This window comes from Falco naumanni, chromosome 5 (assembly GCF_017639655.2).
Source record: "Falco naumanni isolate bFalNau1 chromosome 5, bFalNau1.pat, whole genome shotgun sequence".
In the NCBI taxonomy this organism is placed as follows: domain Eukaryota; kingdom Metazoa; phylum Chordata; class Aves; order Falconiformes; family Falconidae; genus Falco; species Falco naumanni.
Genome location: NC_054058.1, coordinates 44,429,232 through 44,445,812, shown reverse-complemented (window position 1 = coordinate 44,445,812; position 16,581 = coordinate 44,429,232). Strand labels below are relative to the sequence as shown.

The 16,581-nt window shown below is 43.9% G+C and overlaps 1 long non-coding RNA gene across 1 annotated transcript in view; it reads left to right on the top strand.

The window, feature by feature from the left end:
- Positions 1 to 15,968, top strand: part of LOC121089150 — a 118,425-nt gene extending 102,457 nt beyond the window's left edge. The window contains exons 10-11 of the long non-coding RNA XR_005828141.1: positions 14,280 to 14,760; positions 14,994 to 15,968. This is a non-coding gene — a long non-coding RNA (uncharacterized LOC121089150). The remainder of the gene's footprint in view (positions 1 to 14,279; positions 14,761 to 14,993) is intronic.
- Positions 15,969 to 16,581: the final 613 nt, after the last annotated feature.

The window sequence follows — 16,581 nt, the reverse complement described above, 5'->3', positions numbered from 1 at the left end:
TACACAGACTAATGTGATCTGGCTTCCAACTCAGATGTCTTCATTGAGTAACTACTGCTAGATGGGATGAATCAGGTCTTGTTTGCATGTTGGCAGTAGTACTGATGAGGATCAATTGCCTTAATTTTCAGCACATCAGTAGCAATCTAGTACTACTCTGGAATTTACTCAGATTATTTTGACCAGTGGTTGCTTTCCTTATCAGTTATATTGAATAACATTTTGAATCCTTGTGACAAATAAGGAAATGCTGTGAAAGTGGGAAAGCTGGAGCCAAGGTAGGTGAGTTCATTCCAGCTTTGTTCAGGCTTGATCTAATTCTGAAGAAAGTGCCTTTCTACAAGATGCTGGGTGGAGACACCCCAGGTTCTGTAGCTCAGCCAGGATGGCTGTGGGAAAGTTTTATTTCTTTTATACTTCTGTTCAGGCCAACTTTATGCTTGCTTCTCCTTTCTAACAGAAGTACAGATTCACCTGGTTCCTATAGATATGGTAGAGTATCCCCAATAAGCTCATTGGGTATGAAAAGAGTCAATAAGCAATACCTATCATGCCTTTCATCTTTCATCTGCAAACTCTCTGAAGCCAGCCACCTCCCGCTTTGTATAGAAGAGGAAACTGTAGTTGTGAAGGGGCCTGAACAGGAACTGAATCTTGCTTCTGTGAGGCTTGGGCTTGGCACAGAATTCATTAGCAGCACTGGCTCAGGCAGGCATTTTCCTCACTCTTTCCTCCTCCTTTCGCTTTCTCCTCTTGGCTGCTTGTCCTTGTCTGGCTTTTCCTCCTCCATGCTAGCACAGTTGTGAGTAGGACTGCAGAGTAAGCTGGGCTGGGGAACCATTCCAGGTGATTGTTTCAATCACCAATCCAGGTGATTATTATACTGGAGGTACAGATTATATGCAGCTGAATCACTTTCTTAGACTAATGTTTGCTCTGGGAGGGCACTGTGAGAACTAGGATTGGAGGTGAAGCAGGAAGAGCTTCAGCTGGCAAAAGCATCATGGCTGCCGCAACCTCAGTCCAAGGAAAGTGCTCTGAGAGCAAAGGCAAACCTGATCAAATGACCTGATACATCGTTGGCAATGGATCTACTTTGAGCAGAGGATTAGCCCAGGTGAGCTCCAGAGGTCCCTTCCAACCTTTATTCTGGGGTTCTGTGATTCCTTTTCTAGGCATGCTTTGACTCTGTCATGCTGTTGTACACATTTCTTCAAGAGCATGAATACAAAGCTGAGATCAGTACCATCCAACAGAGACAGAAGCCCTCTGACCATCTGGTATGCTCAACACAGTAAAAGCCAGATTGCATCTACCCAATTTTTATTTAGTAAGAAGAACACTGTTGCAACTTTTCTTTATTTTTTTCCGCTTTTTCCTGAACAAGAATTACAAACAAGGCACTGTGTAAAGACTGTTTTATTTTTATTCATTTCATCTTAATTGATGTGAAAGCTGAAAGGATGATGTCTAGGTAGAAACACTGGACAACCCCATACCTCTACCACTGTCAAACTCTCTGTGATACCCGTGCTACTGAGCCTGTTCTTCCAGAGGCAGTGCCTTCTGCGGTGCCTGAAAGCCACCTATCATCTCTCAGGATCAGGACCGCTGTGTGTTGGTAGTAGATTGCATAGCTGTGTTGAATATATATCTTCATTTCCTTCTTCCCTGCTGTGACGCTGGTGTGGAGAGTGGTCTTCCTTTCCAGGTGCCCGGCCTCATGTGCAAAATGCAGAGGGAGTGAAAGACAAGGCAGCCCCCACACTAGCTGCAGTAACGCAGATATCAAGGAAGTCTACTGAAGTCTGCAGTTCTCACCCATGTGAGGTGTCTCCCCTGGTATTCTAGCTCTTTCAGACACTGCTACTTTTCAATGAGATACTATTCAAAAAGCACAACATACTGCACAGAGACATCCAAGGCCGAAGAGGAGCACTGTGTCCAGTGCTCAGACTGATGCAGCTCACTGTTTCAGCAGCCTTCACAATCCACATTTAAAAAAAAAAAAAATTCTCTTCAGTATGGATGAAAGTATAGGTGGGAGACCTAATTCTAAAGTTTTGCCCTGTTTCAGTGAGAATCAACTCCAGCTATGCAAATGAAACTAGAATAGATCAGTTCCAAGCTGATACAAATGTATCCAAGTGGGTATTTGTAAGAAATAGTGCAAGCAAATACAGCTCCGCTTGCCTCACGTCTAGAATGGGATTCACTGATGGATTCAATGGTGAGGAATAAATACTTTGCAATACATGAGTCATGCCATTTTAAGGCATATATATAAATTAATTCAGATGAGTTGTACTCCAGAAGTGCTTCTCCACTACAGAAAAGAGGTTGTCTAGACAACTAGCTCAGTTTTGCATGTTCACGTTAAAGGCATCAAAAGTTTCAGTGAGATGAATCTCATTTACTGGAGGTGTTCACTCGCTTGCTAGAGGCCTCACTTGTGTCCAGGTTTAACACGGGGATCTGAGAGCCTCATCCTATTTTTAATGTGAACCCGCTGAGCTCTCTCTGGATCTGATCCATACTGAAGAGAGGGACTTGTGGTGAGGAAGGACAGAAGAATGCCGACATGTAGAGCCATGGCCAGAGCCAGGCCAAGGGGGCCTTCAGCCACACGGAGGCTTCGTGAAGGGTGTCACAGCTCGGGGAGCATACAGCCAGGGTGGGGTGCAAGGGCATGCCAGTAGCCACCGCTGCCCAGACACGGGGCCTGCAGGTCCCTGGTGGCAACTAGTAGAAGTGTGAAAGGCAGGAAGAAGCTCCACAGTAGGATGGTCTGGGAGAGGGATGCTATCAAATCTTCTTGTGACAGCTCTGCCTGCATTTTGTGCATGCCAGCAAGCATTGCATGTGACACAGGGGGAGGCATGTAAGTCACATTCCTTGCAAACTGACAGCTAATTATTATCTGCAGCGTGTGAGGGATATTTTAGAGAAACTCCACTTCGGAGAAATACAGTGCGGGGTCAAGTCATCTTGGGCAGCTCAGGGATGTAGTCTCAAGGGAAATTCCCTGGTGGCAGATCTGATCCCAGCTGAGATCTCAAGCCAAGATGGCCTTCTTCTCCTTGCCAGCACAGCTGCTCATACCACCATGTGAGAGACTGGACTGGGAAACTGATGCCGCTGAAATATGATGTGTTCTTTATTATTTTGCCATGTGGTTTGCTGCCTTATGTGGCTCTGCTGCCAGATGTCCGCGGTGAGGTTCACACAGCAACCCTTGCTCAGAGCTGGTTTTTAAAGGCTCAGCATAGTCTAGTGCATAGTCTCTTAGATTTTTGTTTATGCCCCGTCAATCAGTTCTTGCTAGTGATACGAGTCTTTACACGTGTCCCTGGCTACCCTTCAACTGCTCCTCAGAGAAGGTCCTACGTAACAACCATCCCCTGTCTCCTCTGAGTGTGCTGAGCCAGGCTGTGGTCACAGCACCTTTACTTGTTGTCAGTCACCTCACTGGCGAGACAAATCAATCCTGAAGGAGGACTTGCTCTTTTAAAGTCAGTCAGTGAGCCTTTGCACGTTACAGGTTGGCATGGTATGTATTGGTTATTTGAACTAGAGAGGGCAAAATCCCTTGGGCCTGTTGCCCAGGCTTTATGAGTTTATTTGGGGATGGCTGACAGCTTGCTGTCCCCAGCCCTGTGCCTCACCCTGGACACGCAAGGTGCCTCTGAGTCAGCTGCTGCATCACCTGTTTACATCATGGTTACGATCTGTGGTATAATAGGGCTGATTCATCTTGATTCATCGGCACCTCAAATGTCCATACAGCCTGTGCAAGGCAGAAGGCTGGGGCATTGTTTTTCTCCTTTCGTCCTATCTAAGGCATTCCCACTCTTCAGCACAGCCCTTAGCCAAGTTTGAATATGGGGAAACTCGCTGTTCTGTAAAGCATTGCTAGAAATTCTTCCTTCTCCACCCAGCACCCTTCTTTCAAGGGGCTTTCTTTGGTCTTCAGTTGCAGAAACAGCATCTGATGGGTCCCTGTGGTGCTGCCAACTGTGCACGTCTGCAGGGTGCTGGCCCCTTCAGTTCTTGATGGCCCAGTGAGGCAAAATTCTCCTTCCCCTGAATTTCTTTTCCCCTTGCTCAGCAGGGTCCTCACCTGTTCTTGTCCCTGTTAACCAGTCCTGCAGAACTGGAGAACACTGTGACACAACAATGTTAAAAATATTGCAAAATGTTCCTGCATTTTCTACACATTAGTTGTGGTCAGAGCTCACAAAATGCTGTGTTATTAAGTACCACAGGGAAAATATACTGCCTGTTGTGTGCTGGCTGCTTCCTTGCTACTGAGAAAGCTCCTTTCTGACCCACTGACATTCTCTGCAGCGCGCACATACTCAAGTGATTCCCGACCTGAACCCACCACTTTCCTCCTTTGCCCTATGCTCAGCTTTTCACTTCCATCCCCACTTCACCCCCACGGCTCTGCCTCTGCAACTGTGTGCCAGGCAGCGGACTGAACCCTATCACTGAAATTATCAAAGCTGAAAGGAACCTTATTTTTGAGGGCTGTTTTCACTCCTGATGGCAGCGGCAATGTAGTCAGCAGCGCAGTCCCATCATGCAGTTATCAGGCAGCGTCTGCCCGGGCAAGCGGCTCTGGCTGGATGGGAACCTCTCTGGTGGCTTTGCCTTGCAGAAGACCAAGGTTTGTGGAATTACTCCTGCCTGACAGGGGTCTGGCAAAGGAACTTCAGAGTAATAAGAGTGGGCAATCCAGAGGATCTGCTCAATGAGGCCTTAAGGAGGAGCTGGAGTAGGGTGAGAAGGATGGGAACAAAGGTAGAAATGAAGGTATGAAAACAATGGGTAAAGACCGGATTAGGAGTGCTGTCAGAATGCAGATGGTGTTAGAGGAGGCTTTACTGGGGAGAGAGCGAGCTGAGCATCAAATCAAGGTGTTGAAAGGAGGTGTCATATCTTTTGCTAGACAGACATAGCTAGAAAAAAACTCAGACACACTTCTAAGCACACTGACTTTTCAATGTTATGGAGATGGGCTTGTGCACCTGAAAATCTGTCTGCTTCCCCTCTCCGCCCCGCGCCCCCCCCCCCAAAAAAAAAAAAAAGAAACCACAAACAAACCCAACCACAATTTAATTTAAGAAAAACTAGGGCCTGTTGTTACAAATATTGCCTTGGTTATGTTCTGAGACCATCACAGCTCTAACAGCCACACTATTACAGCCAGGAGTAGAGACAGAACAAATTTTGGAGAACTGACAGTTGAATTGGAGGAAAAATTCAAAGGCAGTTCTTGCCAGCTTTCCAAAGGATATGTTAAAAACAGGCCTCTGGCTTCCCTATGCAGTCTCTGCCCAGCAGTAGATTTTACATTCTCTAGGGTCTCTAGAGTTCAAACCCATTTAATGTCTAAAAATGCTTGCCTGTTTGTTACATAGCCAAGTCCTGTTTGGCTTTCTCCAAAATCAACAGAGCTACCCAAATAGTAGAGATGACTAGGATCGGTCCTTCCCTGTTATCTTTGTGCACAATTTCCCCCAACCTTTACTGGATAAACTGCTTCAAGCTAAATATGTCCATCAATTTATGTATTAGAGCTCTATCCCTAGGCTTGCCACGGCACAGACACTGCATGTAGGAGGTCCCCTAGCATATGACAGCATACAGCCTTTGTGTTTCTAGTTTAGTGAAGGGTAAGCGATGGTATACGGTTTCAGGGAAGACTGCTGGTTTGCAGTCTCTTCAGGAAATTGTAATGTTCGCTTAGACGCTGCCCTTAATCTGAATACATTAAGCCCACTGGTGAAAAGATAGCCACAATTTAAGATAATTGTACAGTTACTGGAAACAATAAGGGTACTCTTTGTAGTCACTCCTCCCACTCATGGGATCAGCTAGTTTCATATCCTTGCTATCTCACACCACAAACCAGTGGGGAGAAAACAGTAACTCTTGATTGTCTTTTTTTTGAAGTGGAGGAGGCAAGGGAAGGACATTTTTACATTCTGTACAGCTTTATTCAGCAGCAAGCTTGCGTTTAACTGCAATTTTCAAGTGTCTCACAAAGGATTATCACATATATCCTGAGAAATATTGGCAGTGGAATTGTCACTTTATTGCGAAGAAAGAAAATGAGACAAAAAGAAGCAAAATTGAGGGAGTAAGTGTCACGACTTTCTGGCTCTAGTTTTAGGCTTAGTTTATTAGAAACTGTTAAATGGGGAGGTGAGCTGTTTTCAAAAGGCTTTTTGAGAAATTGAAATCAAATGGTAATGCTTCCAGACTTGTCCCTCCCATTTACAGGGCTGTGGAATAGGTAACCAGGCAGTATTCTGCCTCATCAGTCCTCAAATCCAGAGAAAGCGAGAGAAGTAGGCTGTGTGCCTCTGAAGTGCTAGCGGTTGACTCCAAAGGATCCCTGAGCTTGTCGTTGATAGGAGAAAGCTCTTCTTCCAATATAAGACACTGTCTTGGAGTTTATGGACTTGGTGGGAAATGCAGGTGAAAATTAGATATCACTGTGCAAAGAACTTTTCCCTGGGCATTCAGGATGAACTTTTAGTAACTCTATGCCTGTTTACTCCCCAAAACAGGGGTTTCTATGTGCTTTCTGGGGACAAATGCTGGTGAAAGCAAATGCCAAACCATGGCACCACATTAAGGCCAGCAGAGCTGCTTAAAAAAGCAGACTGTTCCCCTTTCCTTCTCTCAGTCAGTCATTGCTGCTCTTAGAGAAACCTCGTTACAATTGCAGCATACAATTTGTATGACATTATGGGGAACTATATTGGAAAAATTGCATATTTTTTTCCCCAGGACTGTTTTTCAGCTGGATCGGTTCCCTGATCTGGTTCACCATGTAGCCACACAAATATTTATGATGGCACAGTTCAACAGACGATCTGGGAGAAGATGTGGGAGTGGGAGAAAGCGGGGACCGCTTTATTTGCAATTGTGCTCACTTAAAAGAATACCAAACTGTAGCTTAAAAAATGAATAGCAGTGGGATGACACATCTGAGAAGGGAGTTGAGGCATGTGCATTATTCCCCCAAAATGAGAACACATCTTCAAATGTCAAACGGTGCAATTACAGGAGTGAAGGTCAGCTAACACAGCCTGCAGGCTGCAGGCAGGGAGATTTTCAGTATGTCAGTCACCCTGAAACTTCACTTTGAGGGAGCTGGGAAGCAGAAGATGCAGATGGTAGATCCAAACAGCAGCAAAAGAAGTGGATCTGCATGTGGATGACCCTCCACCTCCTTGCGATCTGCAAGATCTGAAGTAGGATCCTATGTGGGATTGTTTTGGATAAATATGCTGGTCTGTGTGTGTGTGCATGGGTACAGGCTGGGACTCTGTGAGGGGTTCTTACATGATATTCTTCTTTTGAAGGTGCTTGTTGTGGGTTTCTTTTGAAAAAGGTTGTCACCAGAACAAGAATATAATGCACAGTTTTATTTACCACTATTTTCTTAGTAAGATGTGCTACTTAGAGCAGCATTCAGGAGCCTGCACACTGCAATGGCACAATAGCTTGGCCAAGTCCTCACAGAAAGATGACGTGGGGCTCCCTGTCCCATGTTGCCAGTGTTCATCCTGCTTTCTGTCACTTGGCACTTGGGCTTGCCTGGCCTTGGGACAAAGGCCCTGCTTGTATCTGCCAATACCCCCCAAAACTCACTTTGCTGGGCCTTTGATGGCTTCTGGCATTTGCTATAATATGTCTGGGGTTTATGCCAAAACAGCCTACTTCCAGTGCATCCATGTGGAGAAGAAAAAAATTGAATAAACTATGTTTTCTGCTTCCTAAGGGTCTGCTGCATTTTATAAAACCCTTCAGAGATAATGCCCAGCCCGAAAGGGAGCTCACAACATGTTTCACCATTATTAAGCCAACGCAGTTGCCAAGTCTATTCAGAGCCTTACAGATACATGTCTGCCGAAACACTTTTCTGGACAGAGGTCTGAAAATGCTGGGCTATGTCTCTGCTGCAGTCTCAAGCAGCAGTTTGTACCTGCTCTTTTTCTCCAGGACCCAAGGTATAACTTACATGCATCTGAGCTAATTTTGAACATGTTAGCTCAGCCGCCTACAGCAGTCTAGCTAGGGGAACAAGGAGTTCACCAAAAATGTCCTGTCAGAAAATCAAGGTAAATTAGGCAGCGCTGTGCTCCATGGTGCTGCAGGTTTATGGCTGTCCCTACCCCAAAAGACCAAATTTGGGGTCTTTTCCCATGGTGTAGTATTTTTGGGGGTGTCATACCATTACATTTTGATGGACAGTGCTTGCATACTACAGAGGTAAGCATCCCCTGTTTACACCTGTCTCTAAAGGATTTTCTACCTTGCTACTGCATTTAGTCTCATAGCTGTACATGAGGTAAGATAAGAGCTTTTCTGTTCTGTAATCGGTGTTGTGGGGGGACGGACTATGCGCAAGTACTTTGATTCTAGACTAAATGCCAAGCCTGATTTAGCATGGCACTTCTTGTTTTAGCGTTTGCAGGAACACATGAACCAGTTCCTTTCAGAAAAGTTTTTTGATGAATGAAGTTCTGAATATCCAAGCAACTCTTCATTATTCACTAGTACTTTATTTCAGTAGATGCAGTTTCAGTCAGTATCTCTCTGTCTCTTAAGTGAATGATGTTATTATACCTTCACTTCTTCAGAGGCTCTCAGAATCTGTGGTGAGATCAAAGATGTCAACCGCCCTGTGATCTTCATTAAAAGGGAAAGACAGTAAGGAGAGGGCTGGCTCAGGCAGTGAAAAGATCTTTTAAAAACCTGTGTCTCTTCAGACCATAATAAAGGAGCAATGATTCTTGCTCAATTAAAGGATGCCGGGTAAGAAGCAGAACAATGCTGGAATCAGACAATTTGGTAGTTTCCTTCTTTTGCACCTTGGAAAGGTCCTTTCCAGAGCATTACAAATTCTTTGTTGTCCCTGCTTTTACCAACAGTGTGGGAAACGTGATGGGAAAGAATGACCTTGTGAAGGGGTTTACAGTTCCAGCTGCTGCAAATTTGAGGGCAGGATTGCTAGGCTTGTAAACCTATGAGTGAAAAGGAAGTAAAAATGTTATCTTCATCAATTCCAGGAGCAGAAAGACTGGGAACTTTTCCTTAGTAATTTTGCATCTCTGCATGACAGTGTCAGGGCCCTGAGGGCACCCTAACCCTGGCTGCTCCTGCCCAGGCCCCTGGGGCTGCCCCCACCCTGCCTACAGCCCAGGAGCCCATTCCAGCCCCCCTGTGGCTGTTGGTCCCTGCCACAGTGATGCTGCCCTGCCCACAGCCCTGCCCGGCCCTGGTCCCCCTGTGCTGGTCCTACCCATGGGTCCATGTCCCAAATGCCAGGGAGGTGCCCAATGCCCAGGACTGGGGCTGTCTCGGATTCCCCAGTGGCCCCCAGCAGCCCTGTTATGGGCTCTGCCCTGCCACCTTTCATGGGGAGCCCCCAGCACCCTGACCTCAGGGAGCCCCTGGGCCTCGTGGGGTGCTGACAGTGGGGTTGCTTTTGCTGAAATTCATCCAGTGCCTTTCTGAGAACTTTTTCCTGGTGATTTCTCAGATGCATGAATACATCTGAGCTAACTAAAAATATTCTTATCTATTATTCAATAATCTCTTCATCTTTCACCTTGCTGCTGGGTTGCTTTGTAAAACTTTAACAATCAGCTCATTTGATTGAAGTGGAGATAAGGAGTCAGCTAATATGTGTAGATTTTGGCTGGAGAACAGTTTGTGAAACCCATGTGTATTTGGTCTGTCTGCTTATTTCAAGACTTACAGAGACTACCATAAGAAGAGGGGGCTTGTTTGTGTGCACAGACATTTTGAGTACCTAACGTAAGACAAACATGTTCTTTAACCTTTATTTAAAAATATCTATTGCAAAAGCACTGAGCTCAACTCTAATACCCAGGAATAGCAAACGAGCTGTTCACTAATGTGAAGCAATGCTCAAAACAGAGTATTTTCATTACTGTATTTTTTTAATTTAAGTGATTCTTTTTCGTTAATGTCAGAATGTTTGGTGAATGTATTTGACAATATTCCCTTAAAGAGTTTATGACAGCCACATGTTTGTGTCTGGATGAGGAGTAGGAAGGGGGAAGTTACCTAACGTGAGAAGAAAAAGCAGACCACAACAGCCCCCTGCCACTCTTATCCCATTTTGGATATTATGAGACAGTTATGGTTTTGCAAAGGCACAGTTTCTTTTTTCACTCCTGAAAAAAACCAAGGGAATGCAATTTTCAGCGTGATTGCGGGAAAGAACTGTCATTCTCCAGCCTATGCAACCTGTGTGTGCACTGTGCGCAGGCAGCGTGAGAATATCCATCTCATTAAGATACTTGTTCAGGAGTAATAAAGGAAGCCTAACTCACCCAGAGCACGGTAGTATGTATGCTCTGGAACGTTAGTCCTACCTACCTTAGGAAATTTCACTATGAAGTATCTGAGTGGTTGCTCTAGTACAGATAGGTGGATACCTGTCACCTTCTGCTGCTTGTGCCACGGAGGTGGTAGGTGCAATAACAGTGGCTTCTCCAGGCTTGCTGCAGAATCTCCTTCACTTGAGATATCCCTCCAGGTTTCCTGTGTAAGCAGGGCTGAAAAGTAAACCATCTATTTTCTCAGTACTTCCCTGAATCCCAGTCTTGAAGGAAGGGAGGGTTAAAAGCATTTAAAATAAAGTCTTGTTAATTAAAAATAAATTTAAAATATCTTATTAAGCTTCTTTGGCCTTAACTATACTGAGAAAATCTACTCATTTAGCATGTAACTTGCACCAAACACAGTTGTGTTTAATACTGCGGTAGCTTGTCAGAAATTTCTGCCCTTGCTCATTCCAAGGACAAAATGAAGTTTAACATTGGAATAGTTAGAAAACATTTCACCTCATACATTTTAACAATTCACTTTCCCTGTATAGTGTTGAGCTTAGTTATTCTAATTTTATCTTCAGTAATGGGTTCCTAATTTTATTGTTGCGGCTGTTGTTCCCTTAGGGCATTTGGAAATGGGATTCAGTATTTAAAAAAAACCTTAGCCGTAACAGATTTTTAATAACAAAATCAATGAAGAGAGTATTTCTGACTATAAATCCTGACTATTTCAATGTGGATACATGAAGAGTTGCTACTGTTTAGTGCAGAGCTTTTCATCCCTGTTGCATTTAACCGCTTATTTGTCCTGTGGATATAGTCTGTGCACATCGGGAAATCTCCCTTCAGAAGGGCCAGTGGTTGACAAGTTTTCCACCAAAGCATTTGTCAGATGTGGCAGAGTCCACAGGAAACCTTTTGAAATACAAGACAACTGTGTAGCCAATGCAGTGTTATGGCATTATGACCGAGAAGCTGTTTTAATTTTGAAGCAACAAGCAGACATTTCCTCTGAGATAGAAATAGGTGCAATTTTTCTTTCACTTACATGGAAAAGCTGGCTACTCTGGATCTGGAAGGAGGCATGCATATGGCTAGGTAGGACTCTGGGAGTTCCCAGCAGCTGCTCTTCTTTGCCTGTGTACAAAGGTAATCAGTATCTTGCTATGTGTGTGTTCTCAGATGGGCTTTTCTCATGGGAAAACTCTTCTCTGGGTTTCCTCACCGACTGCAGCTTGTCTGCACTGCCCTGTGCCTCCCCAGCATTTTTATCTGAACTGTTCAGGGCATCTGGAGGTAAGAGGAAAGCCCCAGAGCAGGCGCTTCTGGGATGGCCAGGTGCTCGCTTCCCCTGATGGCCATAGCATCAGTAGAGAAGAATTGGCAAAGGTGTCACTGGGGCCCACACTTGCAGACTTCTTAATTTACCTGTCTGTAGATTACTCAAATAGGATAATGTGTTTAAAAAAGTATTATCTTGCTGGGTCTTGTTTGCCAAATATCAGCCTGGAGCAAGATTTTACAGCTGAGATACAATAGTCTGATAGCAATGTTTATGATAGAAATTCTGCCAGCTATTAAATGCCAGCAACACACTGGCCACTTAGTCACTGGAAGACTTTGTTGTCAGAATGACTTTTTCTTTTGCAAATGGCAATATGTTTGGGGAATATTGCTTGACGCTTCTAAGAGTAAAGGCTCCACACTGGTTAGTGGTTAGCCATGCCCACAGGCGCTGCCTGCAAATGTCCCCATGCAGCTCTGCCAGTAACAGTAAGTGTGGGCGCTTAGGCAGCACTTTTCATCTTCAGGTTGGTTCACAGGGAAGGTGGGATCTGCTCCTCACAAGGCTGCCGTTGCTGCCAGCTGCAGAATTGCAATGGCAGCTCTCCTGCTGCTGCAGCGGGAAGGGTCACAGTGGTATGGTGGACACATGCTGCCTGTCACTCCTACATGTTGCTTGGAGAAAAAAGCAGCATGTGCCCTAAGCCAGGATATGCAGCCCATCCCGGCTCAGGTGCTCATCACTTGCCAGTGCTACGGGTTCGTGCCTGCCTGGAGACAGGACTCCTCTATCAGGCTAAATAGACAAGGATTTCTCTATTAGGATATTTTTGATGGGAAACATGCCCGTGAAGCACTAGGACACTATGGCTTCCTAAATTCTCTTGACTACCCTGTGTGTCACTGCGGGGGATTTTGTTCCTCTTAAGGCAAATGCTTTTTGATCCAGAACTCATTTCACAGCATGGGAGCACTCCTGGGTAGACAATACCAAATATGCAAAATCATTTATTGTTTCTGCAGTGATGTTAATGAGTACCATTCAGTACCCTTGCACGAAAAAAGTTATGACATGGCAAGCCCATGACAGAGGGCTTTGCCCTCATGGAACTGCAGGATGAGGTTTCTGTGGATATGCCTTTGGGAGATACTCAGAAATTATGGTCTTACATGCTGGTATGGACAAAAACTACCTAGAATTTGGATAAAAAGGAAAATGCATTTGCTGAGCCATTCTTGGTAATGCAACAGCTTGTACAATAATGTATTTGTTGTCATTGGCCTGGTTTCAGCAGCAGGGTATGTTCAGCTCATATTCAATCATATAAAAAACCATGAAAAATGACATAGTGATCCAAGACCACTGAGCTTCAGCTTACATGGTACATTGCCTGCTTTCAGTTAGGCTCGATTCGAAGAACATTATTGCTAGTTGTATTTCATTAGTGCAGCAAAAAAAAGGGCTGCATTTTTGTTTTCCAGAAAGTTGCTGAATCATATCACTATGCAGAATTTATTCCTCAAATGACCTCTCTCTAATGATGCAAGAAAAAGAAAAAAAAAGGCAAACCTGTATCGAAAGATGAAATGCATTACATGGGTTAGCTGAGGAAAAGTCATATCTTTTTTTAATGCCTCACGCTGCAGTGCCTGGGATTGAAGTGCATGGAGTGTTCCTTTTCTGTTTTACTGCTGCATGACTTGCGCTTAACCATTTATGTTGCAGCCCTAAGATCTGCTTTCGCTCCCCAGGAGAAAAATGCTATTGCGTAGGGAGAAGAGCTCTTAGTATAATTTTAATGTATAAGTATCATATGCTTTATGCCAGTTCTTAGATTTTTTCAGAAATGTAAGTTAGCTGGTACACACTCTGGTGGCCAGTCTTTCTCCAAAGAGAACTCACAGGTACAACGTAGTAAATAGTGCATATGGGTATTTGTAATATATTGCTCACCACTTTTTCATTTGTAATTGTTACTTCTGAGTTGAGAACACATATACTACTCAGTTAAGCATCTTACAAAAGTCATTGCTCCCAAACAGGTATTTTTGAGTAGCTAGTCTTTCATCTCAAAGGCTGAATCTGGGTTTGTTTGATAAGGTCTGGTTTCTGTTAAATTTTTTTTGTCACAGCTCCCTATTGGTTTCAAAAAGAAAAAGAAAAAGGAAAAGGAAAAATAAAAATAAAAAGAATTCTTATATTCTGTTTTGTTGGACTGTAATAAACATAGTAAAGCAAAGGCTTTTGGCACAGATTTGTGTCATGCTCAGCTGACTCAGCTGGCCCTTCTGGGCTTTACAGTTGTACAAATAGATTTTCTGGACCTACAGTACAGGTATACATGGCTTAAAGATTTTTAGGCATTTTTGTGTATGCACATGTAAATTAGAATAAATCTAATGGTCAATTCAGGCACGTAGCCTCTACTGACAATAACTAACTCTTTGATATTTCTGCATATTCTGTCTTCTGAATGCAGATTTAGTATTGATTCTGCTTAATGCTGCTTCTGTTACGTTGTCTGTGACATACAGTTACGCATTTTCTAGTTACTCTTGCTGTTCAACAGGAAATGCCTGGCTTTCCTTACTACGTTCTTCCTTCACTTCTAGGCACTGCTCTATTACTTTGGCTGTAGGTGTTGGAAGATGGAAATTCTGCTCGATTTCCAATCAAGCACATCTCTGTCCTGCAATGTGCAGAGAAGAGGCTGAAATGCCAGAACACCCCAGCAACTGCAGAAGGGGGAGACTGCAGAGATTCCTGTCTCCTTGTAGGGCTCACAGTGTGACCATGAAGAAGTGGAAAGGAGGAAAAGATGTGGATGTGCAGCCCTCTTGCCCATGCCCTGAGAGGCAGGTGCTGCTGCTGCTCCCCCTTTTTGCAAGGCAACGGCCCTGGCCCTTGGGACTGCTCCTTAAGACATTTTCATCCTCTACCTTTGTCCCTCCGTTCTCTCGGAGTAGTCGCTTGAGGCTGAAAACTCCTGTCGCTCAGGAAAAGAAGGCGACCTGCTCCCTCTATAGGCTTTCCTCGTTGTTGCTTTCATGAACGGGCCATCGGGGGGATCAGAGCTGCAGGCAGGCTTTGAAGGTTGGCAAAATCTCTGAAGTGAGACATATTTTGCATTTCTTTTGAATTTAGGGATTATTTGTGTGTGTGTATGCATGTGCATGTGTGTATATGTATACACGTTCTCTAACACCTTTGTATGTAGCTCCGTTTTCTGCAGAAGTCACGTATGGAACAATTTTTACTGTTTCGTTTTAGTCTTTTTTAAACCAATGCATGATCCTTTTGTGTGTGAACTTTCTGTTTGTGAACAGTTTATGATAACACCCTCCTGACTGCATTCGACCCGTATTAGTGGAAGAGACCCCATCTGAGCCAGCAGTTCCGTGAACCCCCACCAGTGCCCGCTAGCCCGACTGCTCTCCTCTCTGTCCCAGGGCCCGGCCTCCTCACTAGCACTACCACTGCAGTTTCTGGCATCATTCTGGTAAGAAAATCAACCTGTATCAAGAACAACCTTGTAATTAAAAAACAGATCATTTGTAACTTGGATCAGCTCAGTGACCTGATTTACAGCCAGCCCCAACAACAGTTGCGGAACAGTGTGAGTGTGAAGAGGCAGCTGGAGGCAAGGCAGGGATGGGAGACAAACGCTCCCAAGCTGGCCTTGTCGCTGGTCTCCCTTTGTGAAACTGCAGCTGCCAGCATACCTTTGCCCTGGCACAGGCATCGGAGGGAATTCCCCTGCAGCGCCTGAAATAACACTTTAGGGAAGAAATGACACATCGGTGAGTTATATATTAACAGTTATAGATGACCTTTCAGAGACTGGCAGAGTAACAATCTCACTGAATTACTGATAAAGAAAAATGGCCATTTGGCCATTATACAGAACATGGGTATTAACTCCCAGGAAAAGGCTGCCCAGCTCTTTCCACTAAACTATATAATTTTCAGTTCTTCTGTACTTTCTTAAATATGAATAAATTGTTCAGATATTTTCAATGCTAAATAAATGCCTCTGGCTGTGTCTTCTGGGGATCTGAGGGGAGAAGGCAGGAAATATTTCAGCTACAATGGTGTAGCCGTTTCCAACCAAGTGTCAGAATAGCAACATACAAGTTTGCTTGAGTTACAGAAAAAAAATAGTCTTAGCAGTCATTCAGCACTGTGCTCACTTTTTGGGCCCAAGGTCTGACCTTGCTCTGTGTTCAGCATTATCAGAGATCTGCTGCAATGAAGCTTATGCACTTGTGTCACTTAGGGCCCAAATTAATTGCTTTAACTTAAGCTTAAAAGCAAAACCCTGCCACAGATGACAAATAAGACTACTATATATCACCAGTTAAATGACTAATGTCTTATTTGTCTTTGAAGCTTCTGCTGAAAGCTGAAGCATGATGGTAAAAGAAAAACTGATGTAAGTTACATAACACTTCGCATATGGACTTGATAATGCTCTGATTTTACATGGGATAAATTGCTCTTCAATGGTTATATACCTAGATATGATGAGGATGATTATGATTTCACTTTGTGTCCAATGTGTGCTGTGCGTATGTTCAGGAGATTCAGGAGTTTTAAACTCTGACTGAAGATGAGATTTTCACAGAAGATCCTTCTTTTGGTCAATATATTCCACTATTTAATGAAAAGGAACCCTAAATGGCCCATGTTTCAATTAAATTGTTTGGCTTTCAAGAGACATTTCTTTGACCTTCAAACCCACAAAAATTATCCTTGTTTTAGACCAAAATATGATCTTTTTGAGTTGCAAAAAAAATCTTATTTCTTCTTGAAAGCAGTTCTTACTTCAATAGTAATATTTGCTTCAAGTTGTATGTTTGGAATTTTATTGTATGGAATTTACACAGCCAAGGCTTTAAGCACCCTTAAATAATT